Here is a 22,307-nt window from a genome sequence, read left to right as displayed (position 1 = left end):
GCAGAAGTATCCCGACCCGCAGCGCCGCTCCCCGGTCCTCCCTTCACACCCTAGCCGCTGATGTCCCCACAGTATCCGCATGGTGTTACAAAGGTCCGGACATTTGTGTTAAAAATCGCTGATTGGTCACTGGCGCTGCCCGCGACCAATCACCGATTTGGGCGCCAAATTTAAATATCGGCCGCGACCAATCACCCATCTTGGCTCCACATTTAAACACCGCTGTACTCATTGGTCGCGGACGCTATTTAAATGTGGCGCCAAAATCAGTGATTGGTCGCGCCCAGCGTCGGTGACCAATCAGCACAGCGGTGTTTAAATGTGGAGCCAAGATCGGTGATTGGTTGCGGCCGATATTTAAATTTGGCGCCCAAATAGGTGATTGGTCGCGGGCAGCGCCAGCGACCAATCAGCGATTTTTAACACAAATGTCCGGATCTTTGTAACACCATGCGGATACTGTGGGGAGATCAGCGGCTAGGGTGTCAAGGGAGGACCGGGGAGCGGAGCTGCGGGTCGGGATACATCTGCTGCGAGCAGTCGCTCATCTCCCGGCTTCTCGCAGCGGAAGTATCCGACCAGGCAGCGGCGCTCCCCGGTCCTCACCAATACGAATCGCTGATTGGTCGCGCTCTACGCACGCGACCAATCAGTGATCTTGGCGCTAAAGTTAAACACTGCTCTGCTGATTGGTCGCGGAAACTGCCCGCGACCAATCACCGATTTGGGCGCCACATTTAAATAGCGTCCGCGACCAATCAGTGAGATTGGCGCCAAATTTAAACAACGCTCTGCTGATTGGTCGCGGATGCCGGCCGCGACTAATCAGCATTATTGGCGCCAAATTTAAACAACGCTTTGCTGATTGGTCGCGGACTCCAGCCGCGACCAATCAGCGAGATTGGCGCCAAATTTAAACCCCGCTCTGCTAATTGGTCACGGATGCCGGTCGCGACTAATCAGCATTATTGGCGCCAAATTTAAACACCGCTCTGCTGATTGATCGCGGTCGCCGTCCGCAACCAATCAGCAGTATTGGCGCCAAATTTAAACCCCGCTCTGCTGATGGGTCACGGTTGCCGGCCGCGACTAATCAACATTGTTGCCGCCAAATTTAAACACCGCCCTGCTGAATGGTCGCGGTCGTGACCAATCACCGTTATTGGCGCCAAATTTAAACACCGCTTTGCTGATTGGTCGCGACCGCGACCAATCAGCATTATTGGCGCAAAATTTAAACCCCGCTCTGCTGATTAGTCGCAACCGCCGGCTGTGACCAATCAGCAATATAGTCGCCAAATTTCAACACTGCTTTGCTGATTGGTTGCAGTTGCTGGCCGCGACCAGTCAGCGATTTTGGCGCCAAATTTAAACACCGCTCTGCTGATTGCGCCGGGTCTGCCGCATACATATTCTAGAATACCCGATGCGTTAGATTCGGGCCACCATCTAGTTTCATGAAATAATTAAAAAAAAAATTGACGTGGGGCTTCGCACTATATTTGTGTCCAGCCAGGTACAGCAGGCAGGAACGGGCTGCCCCCAACCACCAGCTGCCTATTTGTACCTGGTTGGACACAACAATATAGGGAAGCCCTTTTTTTCTTAATTATTTCATGAATTTCATGAAATAATTTAAAAAAAAAATACGTGGGGCTTCGCCCTATTTTTGTGTCCAGCCAGGTACAACTAGGCAGCTGGGGGCTGGAATCTGCAGCGCAGGGAGGCCCAAGCTTTCTGGGTCCCCCCCGCTGCAAATTGCAGTCCGCAGCCACCCCGGAAAATGGCGCGTTCATAGAAGCGCCATCTTCTGGCGCTGTACCCAACTCATCCAGGGCCCTGGTGCGGTGGCTCACTGGGTAATAAATGGGTTAGGGCCAGCTTGGCATTATCAGCTGGCCCTAAGCCCGAAATTCATGGGGTCACGCCAATATTAAACATGACCGCCATGAATTTGTAGTAAAGTATTTAAAAAAAACACAACACCCAGAATAAAGTCCTTTAATTGAAATAAACACACAATTCTTTATTGTTCTAAATTAAACCATACTTACCATCACGCCCATTCCAGCTGAAGCCAACGATCTCCTGCAATAAAAGTAAAATAATAAAGCAACATCATCCTTACCTTTCCATGGTTCCCACGACAGCTTCAGCTCTGCTACATCGAGATGACAGGCTGGACCGCAGCAGAACGCTGCCATCCAGCCTGTCATCCCGCAGACACTGAGAAGGGCAGGCATGCTTGCGCTCCTCAGTGTCTCGCTGTGACGGCATAAAGATGAGACGAGTTCATGTCCAATGATCTCAGCTCACCTCATGCACGTCACTGACAGCGTGGGAAAATTCTCCTGCACTCAGCGCTACAGCGTGAGAATTCTCCCACGCTGTCAGTGACGTGCATGAGTTGAGCTGAGATCATTGGACATGAATGAGCTCACCTCATGCACGTCACTGACAGCGTGGGAAAATTCTCACGCTGTAGCGCTGAGTGCAGGAGAATTCTCCCACGCTGTCAGTGACGTGCATGAGGTGAGCTGAGTTCATTGGACATGAACTCGTCTCATCTTTATGCCGTCACAGCGAGACACTGAGGAGCGCAAGCATGCCTGCGCTTCTCAGTGTCCGCGGCATGGCAAGCTGGATGGCAGCGTTCTGCTGCGGTCCAGCCTGTCATCTCGATGTAGCAGAGCTGAAGCTGACGTGGGAACCATGGAAAGGTAAGGATGATGTTGCTTTATTTTACTTTTATTGCAGGAAATCGTTGGCTTCAGCTGGAATGGGCGTGGTGGTAAGTAGAGTTTAATTTAGAACAATAAAGGAATGTGTCTTTATTTCAATTAAAGGAGTTTATTCTGGGTGTTTGTGTTTTCTTTTAACTTTGACTATGGGATTGGTAATGGGGGTGTCTTATAGACGCCTCTCCATTACTAACCTGGGCTTGATGTCAGCTGGCATTATAAGCTGACATCAACCCCAGCCCTATTACCCCACTGCCACCGCTACAGGGCAGTGGGAAGAGCGAGGCTAAGTGCCAGAATTAGCGCATCCTATGGATGCGCCAGTTCTGGGGCGGCTGACGGCTGGTGTTTCTAGCCTGGGAGGGGGCCAATATTCATGGCACCCTTCCTGGGCTATTAATATCAGCCCCCAGCTGTCTGCCTAGCCTTTGCTAGCTATTAAAATAGGGGGGACGCCACCTCATTTTTTTTGGGGGGGTCCCCCATTTTAATAGCTAGTAAAGGCTAGGTATTCAGCTGGGGGGTGATATTAGTAACCTGGGAAGCTCCATGGGTATTACCCCCCTCCCAGGCTTCAAACATCTGCCCCAGCCGTCTGCTTAACCTCCGCTAGAGACTAAAATTATGGGGACCCCCACGCCAATTTTTTTTAAAATAAATCCTTTATTTTAACACTAAATGACAAGTACAGTAAGCAACACTGTCACTGTACTTCATATATATGTGACTGACATGTTTCTATCTATCTAATCTATGTGTGATTCTCTATTCCTTCTATTCTAAATTGTCGGGTACCGCTGCTGAATTGCCGGCCGGCTTTTTTAAAGAGACAGTGCATGAAAACACTATTATTTTTTTTAATAAATCCTTTACACTAAATGACAAGGACAGTAAGCAACACTGTCACTGTACTTCATATATGTGACTGACATGTTTCTATCTATCTAATCTATGTGTGATTCTCTATTCTTTCTATTCTAAATTGTCGGGTACCGCTGCTGAATTGCCGGCCGGCTTTTTTAAAGAGACGGTGCATGAAAACACTATTATATTTTTTGATAAATCCTTTACACTAAATGACAAGTACAGTAAGCAACACTGTCACTGTACTTCGTATATATGTGGCTGACTTGTTTCTATCTATCTAATCTATGTGTGATGCTCTATTCTTTCTGTTCTAAATTGTTGGGTACCGGTCTATGCCGCTGCTGAATTGCCGCTTTTCATGTTTCACTGTTGGCACTGTTCCCATCGATTTGGGCAATCACTGTAATGCCACAACCACCATGGCTGTGGCATTACAGTGAGTGGCAGACAATCCCTGCATGATTGGTGCTCAAAATAGCGCCAGACATGCAGGACACGCTTTTCGTGCACGAACAGTTATCGAACATAACCTCGAACAGCCGAATTTTTTGCAAATCGTTCGGGTTCGTCGAACAACTCGAACACCGCCCAAAACAGCTCGAATTTGAGATTGGCAAACAGTTCTAGTCGAACACCGCTCATCTCTATTTAACAAGTGGATAAATGAAAAAAATTATGCTGGATGTGTCAGTAAGTCCAGGGGTCGAATTGATTTAGATTTATATTTTTAAAGCCTATTTTACCTTGAATGTATTGTACAAAATTAGTAATTCGAGTAAAGATAAAAATCATAAAAATAATCTTCTTATTAAAGTTTCAGTTTAGTCTTACTGTAGGGACAGCTTTCCCCTATCTTTCCTTAGTACTTGTTGCAGATCATAACACTTCTGGTCCGGTGATAGCGCGGACTTATAAAAAGAGCGCCTCTCCACTTACAATCCACGGCCTCACTGAAGCTAGGCGCAGCCAGCGCCGCTGTTCACAACTGCCAGCCGAGCCCTGTTACCGGATACCGGTTCCCATAAGTAAGTGTATGACTCCATAATGGCCGCATGTATTCCTTATACACATCCTGTATTACTGTATGACCGATACTCACTGTCCCATCTCCCTTAGACTCACCCAAGCCAGCATCTCCTGGACCACAAAGAGGTACCTTTTATAACCTACTAACCCTAATTGGCAAGACCAGACCCTATAATGCTACTATAACTCTACGCTATAGCTTTCCTCCATAGGGGCCCAACTTGCTTGAAAACACAGCTTAAATCCTTCACATAGACATCATCCAGCAGAAAGTAAGGATTTTATTTTTTTGTATCATGACTACTATATGACTGTGTGAAATATGTACTACTATGCACTGAAGTCTCTCTCCCCTGCTCCTTCCCCTCTTCATTCCCCCTCCTTCCTCCCCTTCCCCCCACCGTTTTCCCCTTCCCTACCTCTGGCATTACTCCCCTAACTAATTGGAATTTCACCGTTTTATTACTTTATGTACTGTCACTTGACCACATTATTGTACTTGTTTATATCACCCTGTACTTATACACCTATTCCTTTTTTCACAGTAGAGACTGAATTGATTAAGGCCAGTTCAGGCCGAAACGTCTCAATATATTGTCGCCACCCACCTCTGGTTTGATCAATTGTCTTGATTTATGCTGTATTAATAAATTACATTTCATACTATCACAATTATGAGAGTGCGATAAAGTAACTTTTTTTGCTTTAGTTTGGGCTTACAAGCCCATTGCATCTGCACCTCAACTTGAGACAGAGTGCACGCCAACTTAACCCCAACTGATCATTAGACAGTGACGGAAGACTAAGATTAGATAGGAAGGACTTAATGTCCAACAAACTGGGAGAAGTATGGTCAGGGGCCGAATATAATTTATAAAGTGAGGAATAATATTCCTTAAATTTGTTTGCAATATCTTTAGTGCTGTATAATTTCTGTTGTTGAGGGCCATTTTTGAGATAGGCTATTTTTGCTTTCATTTCTCTGGAATTTAGTCTATTCGCTAATAACTTCCCTGCTTTGTTGTCTTGAGAATAAGAATTTGCTTTTATTTTTTGAAGATTTCTCTCATATTTCTACACTAAACAATCTCTCAATTGAATTCGAAGATTACATAGTTTACCAGCTCGTTCTCTATTGAAAAAATGTTTGTTTAAGACTTCTAGATTCTGGATTTCAGAGAGGATTTCATTGAATTTTTTTATCCCTTATTGTTTAATTTTATGGCTTAATTTCATAAAAATCCCTTGCATGTATGCCTTGTGTGAGTTCCACAGGGGAAAAGGGCTATCCACTGATTTGGCGTTAATTTGAAAAAAAATCTTGTAAATTATTTGGAAGGTACTCTACATTTTGTGGAGAAGATAGAAGATACAGATTAGCTTTCCATAGATAAGTGGGAGGGGATGAGTGTCTCTCATCCACATGCAACATTAACGGGGCATGATCCGACCATGTTATGAGGCCTATGGACGAGAGTACAATGTCATCTAGAAGCAATCTGCTCACCAAAAATAAATCTATGTGTGAGAATGTGTTATGGACAGACAAGAAGAAGGAATAATCTCTTTCATTCCTATGATGGATTCTCCAAATATCATATAGATCTTCTTTGTTAATTAAAGATGCTAAATTGGGGGAGTATCTTTTGGATATTGATGAAGAGTCCAATTCACAATTTTGTGTTAAATTGAAATCTCCGCAGTAGATGACATGGCCTTGTTTTATTTTGTTTACTTTTTTCATTAACTTATGCAGAAAGTTTAACTGAGAAATATTAGGCGCATAAACTACTACAATGGTATATATTACATTATTAATGGAACATACTTGAATTATATATCGCCCTTGTGAGTCAGAAACCAAGCATATTGGAGAGAAAGCCACAGCATTACACCTCTCTGTTACTTCTTATAATTGGCCTTTAACACGTGGAAAAAGGGGGTGTCGCAGTCTACCAACATCTCTATGGATAACATGAGTTTCTTGATCACAAAAGATTTCACATTTAGAGGAAACCGCCTCCTTCCACATAAACGTTCTTTTCTGTGGACTGTTAAGACCATTAACATTCATTGAACATATCTTAATCACTATTTTTATAATTAGGAAAATGCTGACACCAGATAAAATCTGTGACCAACCATATACAAATGTGCAACATCAACTCTATCTTTCCCAAACTCCACCAAAATTTCACAATTAGCCTGTATGCAAAAGACAACATAAAAATACAAAACATCAATTTGGCCAACATTAACAGTTAATTAGCAGATCAACTAAAGGATCTACTTATTCTGTGCGACTGACTAGTCAATAATCCAGAAGAGGGCAAAAGTTCTGCCGGATTGGCCAAAAAAGGTACAGGATTCCCTCTCTAAGCGCTGAATGATAGAATCTTGTTCGTCTGGGTAGACCTGTTCTTAGTTGAAGAAAGTTGCCAGCTGGTTTCCACGAATTGTGGGTGGGGTCTGTTAGGACGAGTGGGTTCTATTAGTGTAAAGTTCCAGTTACTCATGAGGTTTTCTCCCTCTTCAAAGGAGGTAACCGTGTGCCACTCTCCTCTGTAATTTAGGAGAAGCTTCATCAGGAAACCCCATCTATATGCCACTTCCTTTTCTGAGTCAAAGTGATGGGATTCAATAATCTGCGGAAAAGGAAAGTCGCTGCCTAAACATCTGCAAAGATTTTAATTTGTTGATAAGGGTGTGGGAGTTCTCCTTTTTTTCTAGTGAAGAGTAGTAGGTCTTCTTTTATATGAAAGAAATGGATGCATTCCAAGACATCTCTGGGCATTTATTCAGGTAGATGTTTTGGGCGTTGTACCCTGTGAATTCTGTCAATGATAGTGTTTATTGGGGAGCAGTTTGGGCTAGCTGCTTTAATCAGATCTTGAAGGTATTCCCTCTGTTCTTGAGGAGGCACATCTTCTGGTATCCCTCACAATTTTACATTGTTTTGCCAAGAGCGATCCTCTAAGGCTATGTGCCCACGATGCAGATTTGAAGCAGAAATTTCCTGAGCATTTTTGCCACTCCTTGCCAGAAAAAACGCATGCGGTTTTTATATGCGTTTTTGACGCGTTTTACATGCTTTTTTTTAAGCGTTTTTGAGCATGAATGAATGATTTTTAAAGCTAAATAAAGTTGGTGGGACATTGCTTAAACCCTTGGATTACCATAAGAACTGGGGTGAGTATATTGGTTCATTTAAATGATTAAAGAATGGGTCTGTTGTATTTCAAATAAAGTGTTTATACGGTGTCTGTGTGTTTCTTTACTTTGTTTGGTCATGAAAAGGTCTGATTGACACCTTGACATCACCAAATAAAAGAGCTGGGTGTCAGCTAGTTCCATTCACCCAATCTTCATTAGCATTTCTATTTACGTAATTCATGCGACTGCTATGAGCTGTTTTTTTAGCCTGGGAATGTGCCACTAGGCAAACATTTTCCCTGGCCATAATTAACATCTCACAGCTGGTTCGTTAGCCCCTACGTCCCCCCTCCCCGATCAGCACTCAGCAGCACTTTGGACACAATGTATTTATGTTGCGTCCAAAACGCGGAGTTATAATGCCCCACTTTTGTTGTCGGTAAATATGAATCCACCGCATATAATGACACTTCAATTGGTCAAAATCTGCAGCGGAGACTAGCGTGTCCGCTACAGAAGTTGACAAGCTGCGGGTGAGTTTGGGTACGTGGCCACGATCAGGAGCCGCTGCAGGTTTGACGCTGCGTGTTTATACAGCATCAAACCCGCAGCGTCCAGATGTTGCAGCATAGTGGATGGGATCTCTAGAAATTCCATGTCCACTATGCGTACATTTGAGGCTGCGAATCACGCGCGGACACTGACATGTGGTGCGTCTTTCAGGACCGCAGCATGTCAAATTCTCTTGTGGAGTCGCTAGTCTCCACAACAGAAATTTAACCACTAGAAAGTATTGAATGCGTTAAATCCACATGGTTCAGTGAACACATGTGGATTTACCTGAGTTCAATAGAATTCAATGTTTTGGATGCAGCAAAAATTTGCATCCAAAGCGGTGCTACGTCTGAATTATGGCCACAAAGCCTAAAATAAAATAAAGAATGGCGTGGGCTCCAACATCATTTTTATAACCAGCAGAGGGAAAGCCGACCTCTGGGGGCTGATATTAGTAGCCGCGGAAGGGGTCATTAGCCAACAGTGTTCCATGGCTATTAATATCAGCCCACAGCTGTTTGTTTATCCTTTACTGGCTAGATTACAGGGGACCCCAGAAAAAAATTAACGTGGGGTCCCCCTATAAAATCTAGCCAGCAAAGGCTAAACTAGACAGCTGCAGGCTGATATTAATAGCCATGGAAGGGGCCATGAATACTAGCCCTCTCTGCGGCTATTAATATCAACCCTCAGCAGTCCCAGAAATGACAAATCCATAAGATGCACCAAATCTGGCGCTTAGCCTCGCTCTTCCACACTGCCCTGTAGCAGTGGCAGGGGGTAATGGGGTTGGGGTTGACGTCAACCTTGTATTGGCGGCTGAAGTGAAGCCCAGGTTAGTAATGGAGGGCGTCTATAAGACGCCCCCATAACTAAACGCGTCGTAAAATGGTCGGCGCATTTTCAATAAAAGATACGACCAGAATAAAGAATTTTAATTAAATAAAACAGACACGGTTCTACAATTTTTTTTAATTACCCGCTTCCGCGAAGCCCTCAATCTCCCGAAAAAAAGCTAAAAATAACCCCAACAATATTCCTCACCTGTCCGCCATCAACGACGTAATCCACATAACGCCCACGACGATACGGATAATTTCTACAGCTGTGACATCAGCAATCACTGATGTCACAGCTGCAGAATACAGCACTGTATACTGACAGGGGTGTAAAATCACCCCCTGTCAGTATAGAGTGCTGCAGGAGGTCAGTGGGGTTCATCAGCTGAAGATCAGCTGATGAGCCCTGGTGAGATAGAGAGCGTGGGAAAATTCTTGTGAATCTTCCCACGCTCATCAGCGGATCGGTCATGTGACCATCAGCTGATTGCTGCGGCACTGATCACCTGATGGTCGCGTGACCATCAGGTGATCAGTGACATCACCGCAGGTCCTGGAAGCACACTGCGGGGCGCGAGCCGCCAATGGTACAGCATCGCCCAGGAGGACACCAGGGGCCGCCGGAGAGGTGAGTATGAAGGTTTATTTTTACTTTTTGATTCTGTTTTTTACTGGTGCTAGCACGCGGGCTGGGAGAAGCAGGCTACCGCTTCTCCCATCCACGCTGCTCTCGCTGTTATCAGCTAGAGCAGCGGTCGGATGAGAGGAGTAGCAGCCTCCTCTCCCGATCCGGGTACCAGCCGTGGCGTGATTCCAGTGCGATTTTGCGCTTATTGATTTACATTGAAAAGCAGCAAATCCGCATGTATAGATATTATACATGCGGGTTTGCTGCAATTCAATGCAAGTCAATGGGCGCGAAAATTGGTTGTGCTGCAGATTTTTCCGCAATGATAATCCACTGCGGATACTTCCGCATCATGTGCACAGCACATGCGGATTATCATTGGTAACCATAACAGACCTCATACCAAGTGTTTATAATAAACCACATCGTGGGCACACAGCCTAAATCCACTAGCTTAGCTTGAATGGCTTCCAATTCGTCTGAGAGTTCATTATGTGCGGCTATCAGCTTGTTGTGTGATTTGGCAAAATCTTCCATTTTATTTTCCATGTGAGATACTCTCTTATCTAGTTCCTTCGTTAGAGTTTGTATAGGCAATAATAAAGTGACCAGGTCCTTTTGCATAGAACTGCTGAAAGCCACCAACATATCTCTAAGTAAGTTGCCTGATGCTGGTTCATCTGATGTGCTGAACTGTGCCAGTGCTATTGATGTACTAGATGTAGCAGTGCTGGCTGATCCCCTGCTGACACTTGCAGCTCCTCCTCCAGCCTCTGTCTGTGTGTAGCTGGGATAACTGTGGAAGAGGAAATATCCCTCTGCCTCCCCGATGGGACTACATCCCCCTCCATGTCTGCCAGGGGACTATATCTTGAACCCGGTGAGTGATTTTGCTGCGGGGAGGGACCTGGGGATCCTGTACTCACTGCGGACGGGGAGCGCAACGGGTCACAGGGGACAACACACCTCGGAAATGCTTAAAAAACGCTTGGTAGAAGGTCTGCAATGTTCCCCAATGATAATCCGCATGTGCTGTGCACATGATGCGGAAATTTCTGCTGCGGATTATCATTGCGGAAAAATCTGCAGCACTACCATTAATTCTGCATAATCGCGGCGTTTTCGCAGCCATTGACTTCCTTTGAATCGCATAATATCCTCATCACTATGACGCGCCCCCAGGGCCGTGGGGTACTCGGCAGCCAGGCTTCAGATGCTTGGAGGAAATCACGGTGGCTGGCCCGGTCCGTGGCCCAGGGCGGTCAACAAAATGGGGAATGATTATATTTATAGGGGTTTTAGAATAATTCGTGACGCCACCTGTGGATTCTGGTAAGAGGTTACCAGCGCTGCGACAGTCCACTGAGGCTGATGTTAGGGGCAGCTATGATGGAACGGCTTCCCACAGGTGGAGCAGGCCTCAGGGCAGTGTAGAGGTGTAGAAAGATGGTGGAAGCAGGAGAAAGACGGCAGGACGGTCCCAGAGGAAGTACAAGCACCCACACAAGGGCAAACTTCAATACCTTTACTGGTGGTGATGCAGCTACGGTCCAGGGCACTCAGGGCGAAGGGTACATTTCTGGACTCTCCCGAGTGAGCGGGTGTAAGGCCTCCTGATCTGTGTCTTTTACTCTCTAAGCTTCGGGCCTGCCTGGAGCTAGGCCTGGCTTGCTTACTGCTTCCTTCTTGTACCTACTGACCTGGCGGTAGGGTTTTCTCCTGGTTCCCACTATTCCTGGTCGCTGGAGCCTTAGTGGTACCTAACCCTGTTGCTGTGGTCAGCGGTTGACCTGGGACTTGTAGATCTCCAGGGATTCCGGTTGTTCCTACGGGTCATAAAGATCCCTGTAGGCACGGACCCGGTGTCCGGTATAGAAATTGGGGTGAGCTTACTATGCTCCTCTGCCCCCCTTAGTTCCACTTGCCTTCGGCCGCTCGGGGGCCCTCACTAGGCTTCAGGGCTGCTGGAGGTCTAGCTTGCCTCACACAGCAGCCTGCGTGCAGCTACATCCTGTCTCTCTGCAGACTGAACACTGACTGAGCTGCCTGGCTCCCCCTTCCCTTTATATATCCCTATCAGGGCTCCCTCTGCTGGTATGAGGTGGAAGGTGGAGGTGTTTGCATGTAGTGAGGGCCTCTTGTGGAGAAATCCATCTATGCACCCTTCTAGGTTCTGTGGCACCAATGCGCAGCATGGGCGCCACAACTACATGTGCACATGCGGATATTAAGCAATTCAATGTGCGGATGGTACCGGGTCTGGAGAAGAGGAGACTCTCCTCCAGACCCGGGTACCATAGTACCTGTAAAAAAAAATAATTTAAAATAAAAAATAAACATTATACTCACCTTCTGATGGCCCCTGATGGTCTCCTTAGCGATGTGTCCTGGCTCCCCGGCGGCTCGCGATGGTTTAAAAGGACATTCCATGACGTCATTTAGTCATGTGACAGGTCACGCGACCGCCGACGTCAGCATTCGCGTGACCTGTCACATGACTAAATTACGTCATGGAAGGTCCTTTTAGACCACCGTGAGCCGCCCAACACACCGGACGCATCGTACAGGAGACTGGGGGCCATCAGAAGGTAAGTATAATGTTTATTTTTTACCATTCTTTTACTATTAACTTGGTCACACTATATAAATCCATGCCAGTTGCATGGATTTATATAGTGTGACCAAGTTGTCAAGCACTTTTCCAAGTGATGCTAAAATCGCTTGGAAAGCGCTTGACAACCTGCATGCAAAATCGCATTTGAAGAACGCTTCACATACGCTTGTCCCTGGCAGGTAAAACGCATGTACAATCCGCATGTACAATCCGCATGCGTTTTTTCTGCCAGGGAGATGCAGAAATGCTCAGGAAAAATCCGGAGCATTTCTGCATCGTGGGCACATGGCCTAAATCACTAGGGCGCTCAGCGAGCAAGCAATCTTTTGTAAAAGAGAGTCAGCAGAGATGGCTGTTGACTGAATGGTCGGCTAAATCATCATTCGGCTGAGAGCAATCTAATCTGTATGGGCAGCTTAAGACACAGCATTGTCTAATAAATTTGTATCTCACCATGTTTTTGTTATGTACCTGACATATCCGTTGGTACTGTAAATAAACATGTTTAAATGATACGTTTGTGTTTACTTAGAATATGATGGGAGAAACATATGTTGAACGGGTATTAGTGATGAGCGTAAGTGCTCATTACTCGAGCATGCCTAGGCTGTTCGAGTATCGCGGGTGCTCGATTTAGATGTTCAAGTCCCTGTGGCCGCATTTTTTGCTGCTGCTAGTCAGCCTCAAAACATACAGGGATTGCCCATGTTTGTCAGGCAATTCCCACATGTTTTGTGGCTAACAGCTGTGAAACATGCAGCCTCGAGTAACTAGCACTTGCGCTCATCACTAATGGGTATCTGTTTATATATGATTGTGCGCATATCCGTTTTGATCTGTTTGTTTGTTTTATACAGGATGCAAAAACGCAGTCTGCTGTTCTTTTTCCAGAAAACAAGTCACATAATTTGGGAACCCCCATCCTCACCCCCACATCATTAAAAAAAAAACCATAGCTCTCTTTTTATTTTTAATACAAATGCACACGGATGCAACATATGTTATAAACACGGATATACTTGAATCCACTTAATAACAGATCAAGTTTTTTCATTTCAATATAAAAACATGCAGCTATTAAAAATTACAAAATGTGGGGTGAAATAGGCCTTACTCCAACATATGTTTTGGAGAAATTGTCCATATCAATGAATTTCTGTGACTAGTCCCAGTCCTTTTAAGATTTACCAGTATTTATCAAAAGTAGCGTAGATCTTTGTAGATTTGGCATTCATTTTCAATGTATTTTTTTTTTATTACGGTCACATGATAATACTGGTGTAACTGCACCTGCTTTGACTTAAATGGGTTTTCCACTACCTGGATATCCCCTTTTTTAAAAGTAGACCCCCTTGTAAAATTAACTGGCGGCATACCAGTGAGCTCTGGATCTCACAGGGCTTGTGTGACATTGCTATGCTACGTGAGCCCTGTAGCCAATCAGCCTATCAGTAACCAATCAGGTGCCTACCCTACCATCCCTATATATGTTCCACACCTATCGCCGAGCAGGACCCTAAACCCTGCATGAGCCTAGAACTTGGCCCTAGATAGGAAGGCGGAGAGGTGAGCACTGATCAGGCCCCACTACAAACTAAAGACAACAAGGTAGACAAATAAAGGGGATTAACTTTGCTTAAGTAGACACCAGTTGAGTAAAGTTAACTGTCATCCAAGGGCACCAGAGAAGACGCTAGCCGACTTCTAGTGCTCCAAGCCTGTACATAGAAGGATCACTGGCGATTGCCTTGAGCAAACTGAGGGGTTTTATCTCCTATGCAAGGGTGTGTCAATCATCAGCAGGAGGAAGGTCGCCGCTGGGTCTTAAAGCAAGAAGGATTAAGAAGGTGTCTGCAATACCAAGCTCAGTGACCTTCTACAGCTAGATCCAGAGCTCCTGTCTATTACACCTGACACATCCATGACAGTACCCCCTCCCTTCTACGAGTGGCCTCAGGACACTCAGGACCAGGTTTTTCAGGATAAGAGGTGTGAAATGCACAAACCAATCTGGGGGCATTCACCTCTGATGCTGACACTCACATCCTTTTCTCTGGACCATAACACTTCCAGTGCACCAAGTACTGTAGGGAACGATGCTGGAGACGAGAATCTACAATCCTCGAAATCTGAATCTCCAAATTACCATCAACCATGATTGGGGGTGGCGGTAGGGGAGAGGACTCAAGAGGTTCCACATATTTATTGAGAAGAGACCTGTGAAAGACATTGTGGATTTTAAGGGCCTGAGGCAGCTCAAGACGAAACGCTGCTGGGTTAATGACAGCGGTTATTTTATAGGGACCAACAAATCTAGGTCACAGCTTCCAGGAGGGAACCTTCAACTTGATATTCCTGGTAGACAACCACACAAAGTCATTCACACTCAGTTCAGGACCTGGCGAGCGTTTCCTGTCAGTCATACGTTTGTACCTGTCTCACATGATCTTCAAATTACTCAGAGCCACCCGCCACACAGAGGAGAGCGACAAAGCAAATCGTTTTTCCCCAGGAACTCCCGAAGCCCCTCCTCCACTAAAAGTACCTGTAGCGTCGGCGTCCCTGCCTCCTGCTAGGCAGGGACGCTGTTCCCCTCACCTCTCCGCTCCGTGCCCGGCGTCTTGCTCCCGCTCTGCTGGCAGCGCGCGCTGCTTCCCGGCCACTGTGCTTAGGGCGCGCGCGCGCTCCCCCTCTCTTAAAGGGGCCGCGCGCGCCGTCCTAAGGAGTCCCCGGCCAATGGCCGGTGGACCTCACCATATATAAGGCACCTCCTCCAAAATGGAGGTGCCCGAGCAATGTTGTTGCATAGCCTATCACTTTGCTTCAGCCCTCAGGTCCCGTTACCAGATACCTGCCAGTTACCTGCCAGTTACCTGCCAGATTCCTGCTTGATACCTGCCTGATACTTGTCTATCTACTTGCATTCCTGCGGTCCGACAGTCTGCCTACCAGCCCTGCCAGTCTGTCTATGGATCTGATTGCCCGCTCACCTGGGAGCGCTCATCGGCTACCTGCCTGCTAGCCTACCTGGAGTCTCTGCCGTCACGTGCTGTGACCACCTGCCTGTCCAGAGACTCTTACCCGCTCACCTGGGAGCGTCCGCCTGCTACCTGCCCCCTAGCCTACCTGGAGGCTCTGCCGTCACCTGCTGTGACCACCTGCCTGTCCAGAGACTCTTGCCCGCTCACCTGGGAGCGTCCACCTGCTACCTGCCTGCTAGTCTTCCTGGAGGCTTAGCCATCACTTGCTGTGACCACCTGCCTGTCCAGAGACTCTTGCCCGCTCACCTGGGAGCGTCCACCTGCTACCCGCCTGCTAGCCTATCTGGAGGCTTAGCCGTCACTTGCCGTGACCACCCGCCTGTCAAGAGACTGTCCCCGTCACTTGCCGTGACCTCCTGCCCTTCTACCCAGAGACTGTCCCCGTCACTTGCCGTGACCTCCTGCCCTTCTACCCAGAGACTGTCCCCGTCACTTGCCGTGACCTCCTGCCCTTCTACCCAGAGACTGTCCCCGTCACTTGCCGTGACCTCCTGCCCGCCTACCCAGAGACTGTCCCCGTCACTTGCCGTGACCTCCTGCCCGCCTACCCAGAGACTGTCCCCGTCACTTGCCGTGACTACCTGCCCGCCTACCCTGGGAGCCACCCGCTTCCTTACAAGGACTGCCCCTTTGTATCGTTGCTCAGAGGTTCCACCTCCCAGACCCGTTACAGTACCAAACTGTGGATGGAAACCGTGTGGACCAAAGAACGATGACATGCCGGTAGATTCTTGGCGATGATTATTAATAGCAAATTCTGCCAGCGGTAAGTAAGATGCCCAATCCTCCTGGTTTTCGGAGACAAAACACCTGAGGTAAGTCTCCAGATTCTGGAGGATGGAAGGCAAAGGAAAAGGACAGTTGCACCCCCAGTCGAGAACAGAAAGCTTTCCAGAACTTGGAAACAAACTGGGTCCCCCGATCTGATACCACATCAGAGGGAACCCCGTGAAGCTTCACTATCTCACTTATAAACATCTGAGCAAGAGTTTTGGCATTCAGAAGTGTAATGCGATGAAGTGAACCATTTTACTGAACCCATCTACAACCACCAAAACCACAGTTTTGCATGCAGATACTGGTAGGTCAGTAATAAAATCCATATACAAGTGTGTCCATGGCCTGCTAGGAATAGGTAGTGGAAGAAGAGTACCAGACGGACCGGTATGTGATACTTTAGGAAGCGTGCAAATACTGCAAGCAGACACGTGTTCAATCACATCCCGATGCAACCCCGGCCACCAAAAACTACGAGAAAGGATATCCTTTCTTCAGACTTTCCGCAACGAAATCCTTTATGGCTTATTTCTCAGGACCAGAAAGATTATACAGTCTGGACTTTGGTAGTTTAGCTCCGGCCGTCAGGTTAATAGGACAGTCATATGCACGAGGAGGAGGCAAATCCTGACACCCCCTCTCAGAAAAAACGTTCTCAAAACCAGACAAAAATGCAGGTAAGGTCGCTGTAGAGACTGTAGAAAGGGAAATGTTTAAACAGTTTTCATGGTAGTAATCTCCCCGCTCAATGATCTCTCTGGATTGCCAATCTACCAACGGATTATGTTTCATCAACCAGGGTAGACCCAGTACAATTGGTGTGGGAAGACCGTCCAGGACATAGCAAGGGATAATCTCACCCCTTTGACCCCACCCTTAGTCTTACATTATGTACAATCTGAGTTAGAGCTTTCTATGCAAGTGGCACTGAGTCAATGGCGAAGATGGGAATGGGCTTAGCTAAAGTACAACAAGCAAGACCATGAGTTCTCACAAACTCAGCATCAACCATGCTGACTCCAGCTCCACTGTCAACAAACACAGAAATTTTTTTAGTCTTGCTCTCTAGCACCACCTCTGCTATCAGGACAAACCGAGAACTGCAGGTTGATGATAAACGCACCCCTTGATTATCCAACTTGAGACTACCAAGTGTTAATCGGGTGTCCTTTTGCTTAGGAATCGAAGGACAGGCCCCAATAAAATGTCCCTTTTTTCCACAAAAAGAACACACTCCCTTTTTTTTGGGATCTCAGGGAAACGTACGATGCATATGTGGTGCCCCTGAGGGTTCGGTCGCAACAGAGGTGTTGCATCTCAGCCAGAGATGTGGCATCTCACTCTCAGGTAAGGAAGGAGTACAGCTCAGGACCCTAACACCTGCATCCAACATGTCCACTCCAGCAGGGCAGGACGAGATTGCTCCTAAGGGAGAGCACAGTCCCTGGTACCTGGCTGGAGTGGAGGGGAACTGAGAGGGGGAACCATATAGTGGGTGTGGGTGGAGGAAGTAGCTCAGGGGAGCACAGGAGAAGGAGGTATAAAGTGGGGAGCCATCTTAGAAAGAAGTGGTCAGTCAGAGGAGGAAAGTGAGGGGAGCAGAGGCTCTGCAGGAGCTCTACTCCAGAGGCGGGCCTAGCCAGTGAGGCCCAAGTCTGAAGAGAAGGAGAGAAGAGAGGAGAGGGAGCAGAGAGGCTCCAGGAACCAAGAAAGGACCACAGGGGTACGGGCCGTGCAGAAGGCCACCCGTACGCCCGAATCTACCAGGAGGTGGAGGGGTCAGGCCACACAAAGGGAACCGGTCCCTCAACTAGCAGAGGACTTTATGCCCAACTAGAAACCGGAGGCTGCAGTACTTTATGTCCTGTAGCCACAAGTTCACGCCAGTCTCACCGAGAAGGTAGCCACATAGGACCCAGGGGACGGAACAGACGTCGCCCGCCAAGGCCCGCGGGTACCGGATTGGAGATACTAGGTGTGAGGTGCAGGGAAAAGGCCAGAGAGAGGACACAGAAGGGGGTCCTGCTAAGTACTCTGGAGCTACCTGGGGGTAGAACGAGCCCCTCCCTGAGTAAACACAGGACGGCGAGGGCAGTTACATGGATCCCTGTAATCTGGACTGCAACAACTGTGAGTAAAGACCTTGGGACTGCACTTCCTTGTCTCTGAGTTTCTTGCTGCGCCATCAACCCCTGCACTACAATGCCCAGCTTAACCTTCAACACCCACACTGCCCTGGAGCTAGCTCTTCCTGTGGAGAGCCACACCATCCCCGCTGCAGTAACATCAGCTTCAGAGGACTGCTCCGCAGCAGCAGCTCCCTTTGGCCGCATTCCACAGGTGGCGTCACAAACTCTATAAAAACTCTATAAATCCCCTATATATAACCCCTTTAATTGGCCACCCTTGGTCACGGACCGGGTCACCGCCACTGTGACATTCCCCCAGCATCTACCGGCCCGGCACCGGGTACCCCACGGCCCAGGGGGCGCATCATACATAGGCACCCCCTAACTGCATGGGTTCTTCCACCTCCCCCAGTACAGGTTTACCCCCAGAACGCTCCCCCGGCAAAAGGGCATTACCCCGAAAAGAGGGCTCCGAAGAAGGTGGCCTCACCCACCTATCCTGAAGGTGTCTATCAACATGTATGGCCAAAGACATGGCAGCCTTCAAGGACTCTGGGGTTTCATACACTGCCAAAGCATCTTTCAACCTTTCAGTAAGGCCCTAACAAAATTGGCTTCTGAGAACCGGGTCATTCCATTTTGTATCAGTTGCCCATCTGCGGAATTTGGAGCTATAGGTCTCTACTGACCGATTTCCCTGCTGAAGGCGATGCAGCCTAGACTCAGCCAAGGATATTTGGTCAGGGTCATCATAGATGAGGGCTAGAGCCCAAAAAAAAAACCTCCACAGACTGGAGACAAACCGAACCCTGCGGCAAAGAGAGAGCCCAGGAATGAAGATCTCCTTGCAGTAGTGAGATCACAATCCCCACTCGCTGCTCCTCACCTCCGGAGCAGTAAGGACGAAGCTTAAAATACAGTTTGAAAGCTTCTTTGAACACAAAAAACTTGTCCCTAGCTCCTGAAAACCTGTCCGGGAGGGCAACCTTGGGTTCAATCTGGACCGGCCTACCCGCAGAGACCCCAACATTAGGGACCTGCAGCCGTTGTTGCTGCTGCTGAACCTCATAGCTGAGGTCAGTCACCTCCAGAGACAGCCTGCGCAGCTGCTCTGTCAGCTCTGCAAAGAAAAAAAAAACAAACCCCAAAAACAAAACAAAACACACAAATAAAACCATGTGTTATTTTTTTTTCCCCTCTATTTATGCACGGCTGGTGATAATGTCACACAAGGTTCTAGAAAGACTAACTGCAACACGAAGGGAAGAGGGGGAGGAAGCCCAAAACACTAGGGAAAGGGGGAGTGGAGACCCTAGGCAGATCTAATACCACCCTGCCTACTTTACCATCCCTATATAGGTTCCACACCTATCACCGAGCAGGACCCTAAACCCTGGATGACCCTAGAGCTTGGCCCTATATAGGGAGGGGGAGGGTGAGCACTGGTCAGACCCCACTACAAACTAAAGACAACGAGATAGACAACCAAAGGGGATTCATTTCGCTTGAGCAAACACCAGAGGCGTAACGCCAACTGTCCTGAAGGAATCGTTCTTCAGGAATACCTGAAGAGGAACGGTTTTCATCATCTATTACGTCACTGTGGCAATGGGTCCCAGCTTCATCCTTATAAGATTGTGGCCATCGTCAATCCTGTAGCATTTCGCCTTGCTTTGCACACGCGCACCTAGTAACCTGTTGTTTATCATGGTTACGAGCCTGCTAAAGTGAGCGGTAACCTGCCGCTCACTGTAGCAGAGTGGTAACCATGATAAACAACGGGTTACTAGGTGCGCGTGTGCCCCTAGTAACCCGATGTTTATCATGGTTATCATGGTTACCAGCCTGCTAAAGTGAGCGGTAACCTCCCGCTCACTGTAGCAGAGTGGTAACCATGATAAACAACGGATTACTAGTTGCGCGTGTGCCCCTAGTAACCCGATGTTTACCATGGTTACCAGCCTGCTCCTGCTTCAGCAGGCTGGTAACCAGGAGCAGGACATCGTGGAAAGATTCTTTCCACGATGTCGCTGCTCCCCTGATCGTTGGTGAGCCTGCCTGTTTGACAGCTCACCAGCGACCACATAGCAACGCAGCAACGATCCCTGACAGGTCATATCATTGTCGGGATCGTTGCAGCGTCGCTAAGTGTGACGGGGCCTTAAGATCAGTTGGAGCATGGACAGCAGGGTTAGGGTGATAAGCAGAGATGAGAGAGGAGACAGAGTTGCTCAGAACTGTGGAGAGGTTTGTGTGAGAGAAATATATTTGTCCAACATGCAGATTGGACCTACAGTCATATGAAAAAGTTTGGGCACCCCTATTAATCTTAAGCTTAATGTTTTATAAAAATTGGTGTTTTTGCAACAGCTATTTAAGTTTGATCTATGTAATAACTGTTGGACACAGTAATGTTTCTGCCTTGAAATGAGGTTTATTGTACTAACAGAAAATGTGCAATCTGCATTCAAACAAAATTTGACAGGTGCATAAGTATGGGCACCTCACCAGAAAAGTGACATTAATATTTAGTAGATCCTCCTTTTGCAAAAATAACAGCCTCTAGTCGCTTCCTGTAGCTTTTAATGAGTTCCTGGATGAAGGATGAAGGTATTTTTGACCATTCCTCTTTACAAAATAATTCCAGTTCAGTAAAGTTTGATGGTCGCCGAGCATGGACAGCCCTCTTCAAATGATCCCACAGATGTTCAATGATATTCAGGTCTGGGGACTGGGATGGCCATTCCAGAACATTGTAATTGTTCCTCTGCATGAATGCCTGAGTAGATTTGGAGCGGTGTTTTGGATCATTGTCTTGCTGAAAGATCCATCCCCTGCGTAACTTCAACTTTATCACTGATTCTTGAACATTATTGTCAAGAATCTGCTGATACTGAGTGAAATCCATGCGTCCCTCAACTTTAACAAGATTCCCAGTGCCGGCATTGGCCACACAGCCCCAAAGCATGATGGAAAACCTCCACCAAATTTTACTGTGGGTAGCAAGTGTTTTTCTTGGAATGCTGTGTTTTTTTGCCGCCATGCATAACGCCTTTTTGTATGACCAAACAACTCAATCTTGGTTTCATCAGTACACAGGACCTTCTTCCAAATATAAATTGGCTTCTCCAAATGTGCTTTTGCATACCTCAGCCGACTCTGTTTGTGGCGTGCTTGCAGAAACGGCTTCTTTCGCATCACTCTCCCATACAGCTTCTCCTTGTGCAAAGTGCGTTGTATAGTTGACCGATGCACAGTGACACCATCTGCAGCAAGTTGATGCTGCAGCTCTCTGGAGGTGGTCTGAGGATTGTCCTTGACTGATCTCACCATTCTTCTTCTCTACCTTTCTGATGTTTTTCTTGGCCTGCCACTTCTGGCCTTAACAAGAACTGTCCCTGTGTTCTTCCATTTCCTTACTATGTTCCTCAGAGTGGAAACTGACAGGTTAAATCTCTGAGACAGCTTTTTGTATCCTTCCCCTGAACAACTATGTTGAATAATCTTTGTTTTCAGATCATTTGACAGTTGTTTTGAGGAGCCCATCATGCCACTCTTCAGAGGAGATTCAAACAGGAGAACAACTTACAAGTGGCCACTTTAAGTAGCTTTTCTCATGATTGCATACACCTGGCTATGAAGTTCAAAGCTCAATGAGGTTACAAAACCAAAAAAAGTGCTTTAGTAAGTCAGTAAAAACTAGGTAGGAGTATTTAAAACAAGAAAATGATAAGGGTGCCCATACTTATGCACCTGTGAAATTTTGTTTGAATGCAGATTGCACATTTTCTGTTAGCACAATAAACCTCATTTCAAGGCAGAAACATTACTGTGTCCAACAGTTATTACATATACCAAACTGAAATAGCTGTTGCAAAAACACCAATTTTTATAAAACATTAAGCTTAAGATTAATAGGGGTGCCCAAACTTTTTCA

The 22,307-nt window shown here is 47.0% G+C and overlaps 1 protein-coding gene across 5 annotated transcripts in view; it reads left to right on the top strand.

Moving 5' to 3' along the window:
• Positions 1–22,307, top strand: part of C2CD4C (C2 calcium dependent domain containing 4C) — a 104,517-nt gene that overhangs the window by 52,481 nt on the left and 29,729 nt on the right. The window contains exons 2-4 of one of the 5 annotated variants that reach the window (XM_073660713.1): positions 4,472–4,633; positions 4,725–4,760; positions 4,847–4,906. The exons of 3 other annotated variants lie outside the window; for them this stretch is intronic. The gene's annotated coding sequence lies outside the window, so the exon portion shown is untranslated. Of the gene's footprint in view, positions 1–4,471; positions 4,634–4,724; positions 4,761–4,833; positions 4,907–22,307 lie in introns of all 5 variants that reach the window. One more of the 5 variants, XM_073660712.1, reaches the window with a different exon arrangement.

Source organism: Phyllobates terribilis, unplaced genomic scaffold, assembly GCF_046119375.1.
Source record: "Phyllobates terribilis strain yellow unplaced genomic scaffold, ASM4611937v1 Scaffold_1__5_contigs__length_1240528914, whole genome shotgun sequence".
In the NCBI taxonomy this organism is placed as follows: domain Eukaryota; kingdom Metazoa; phylum Chordata; class Amphibia; order Anura; family Dendrobatidae; genus Phyllobates; species Phyllobates terribilis.
This window is presented reverse-complemented; position numbering and strand designations above follow the sequence as displayed.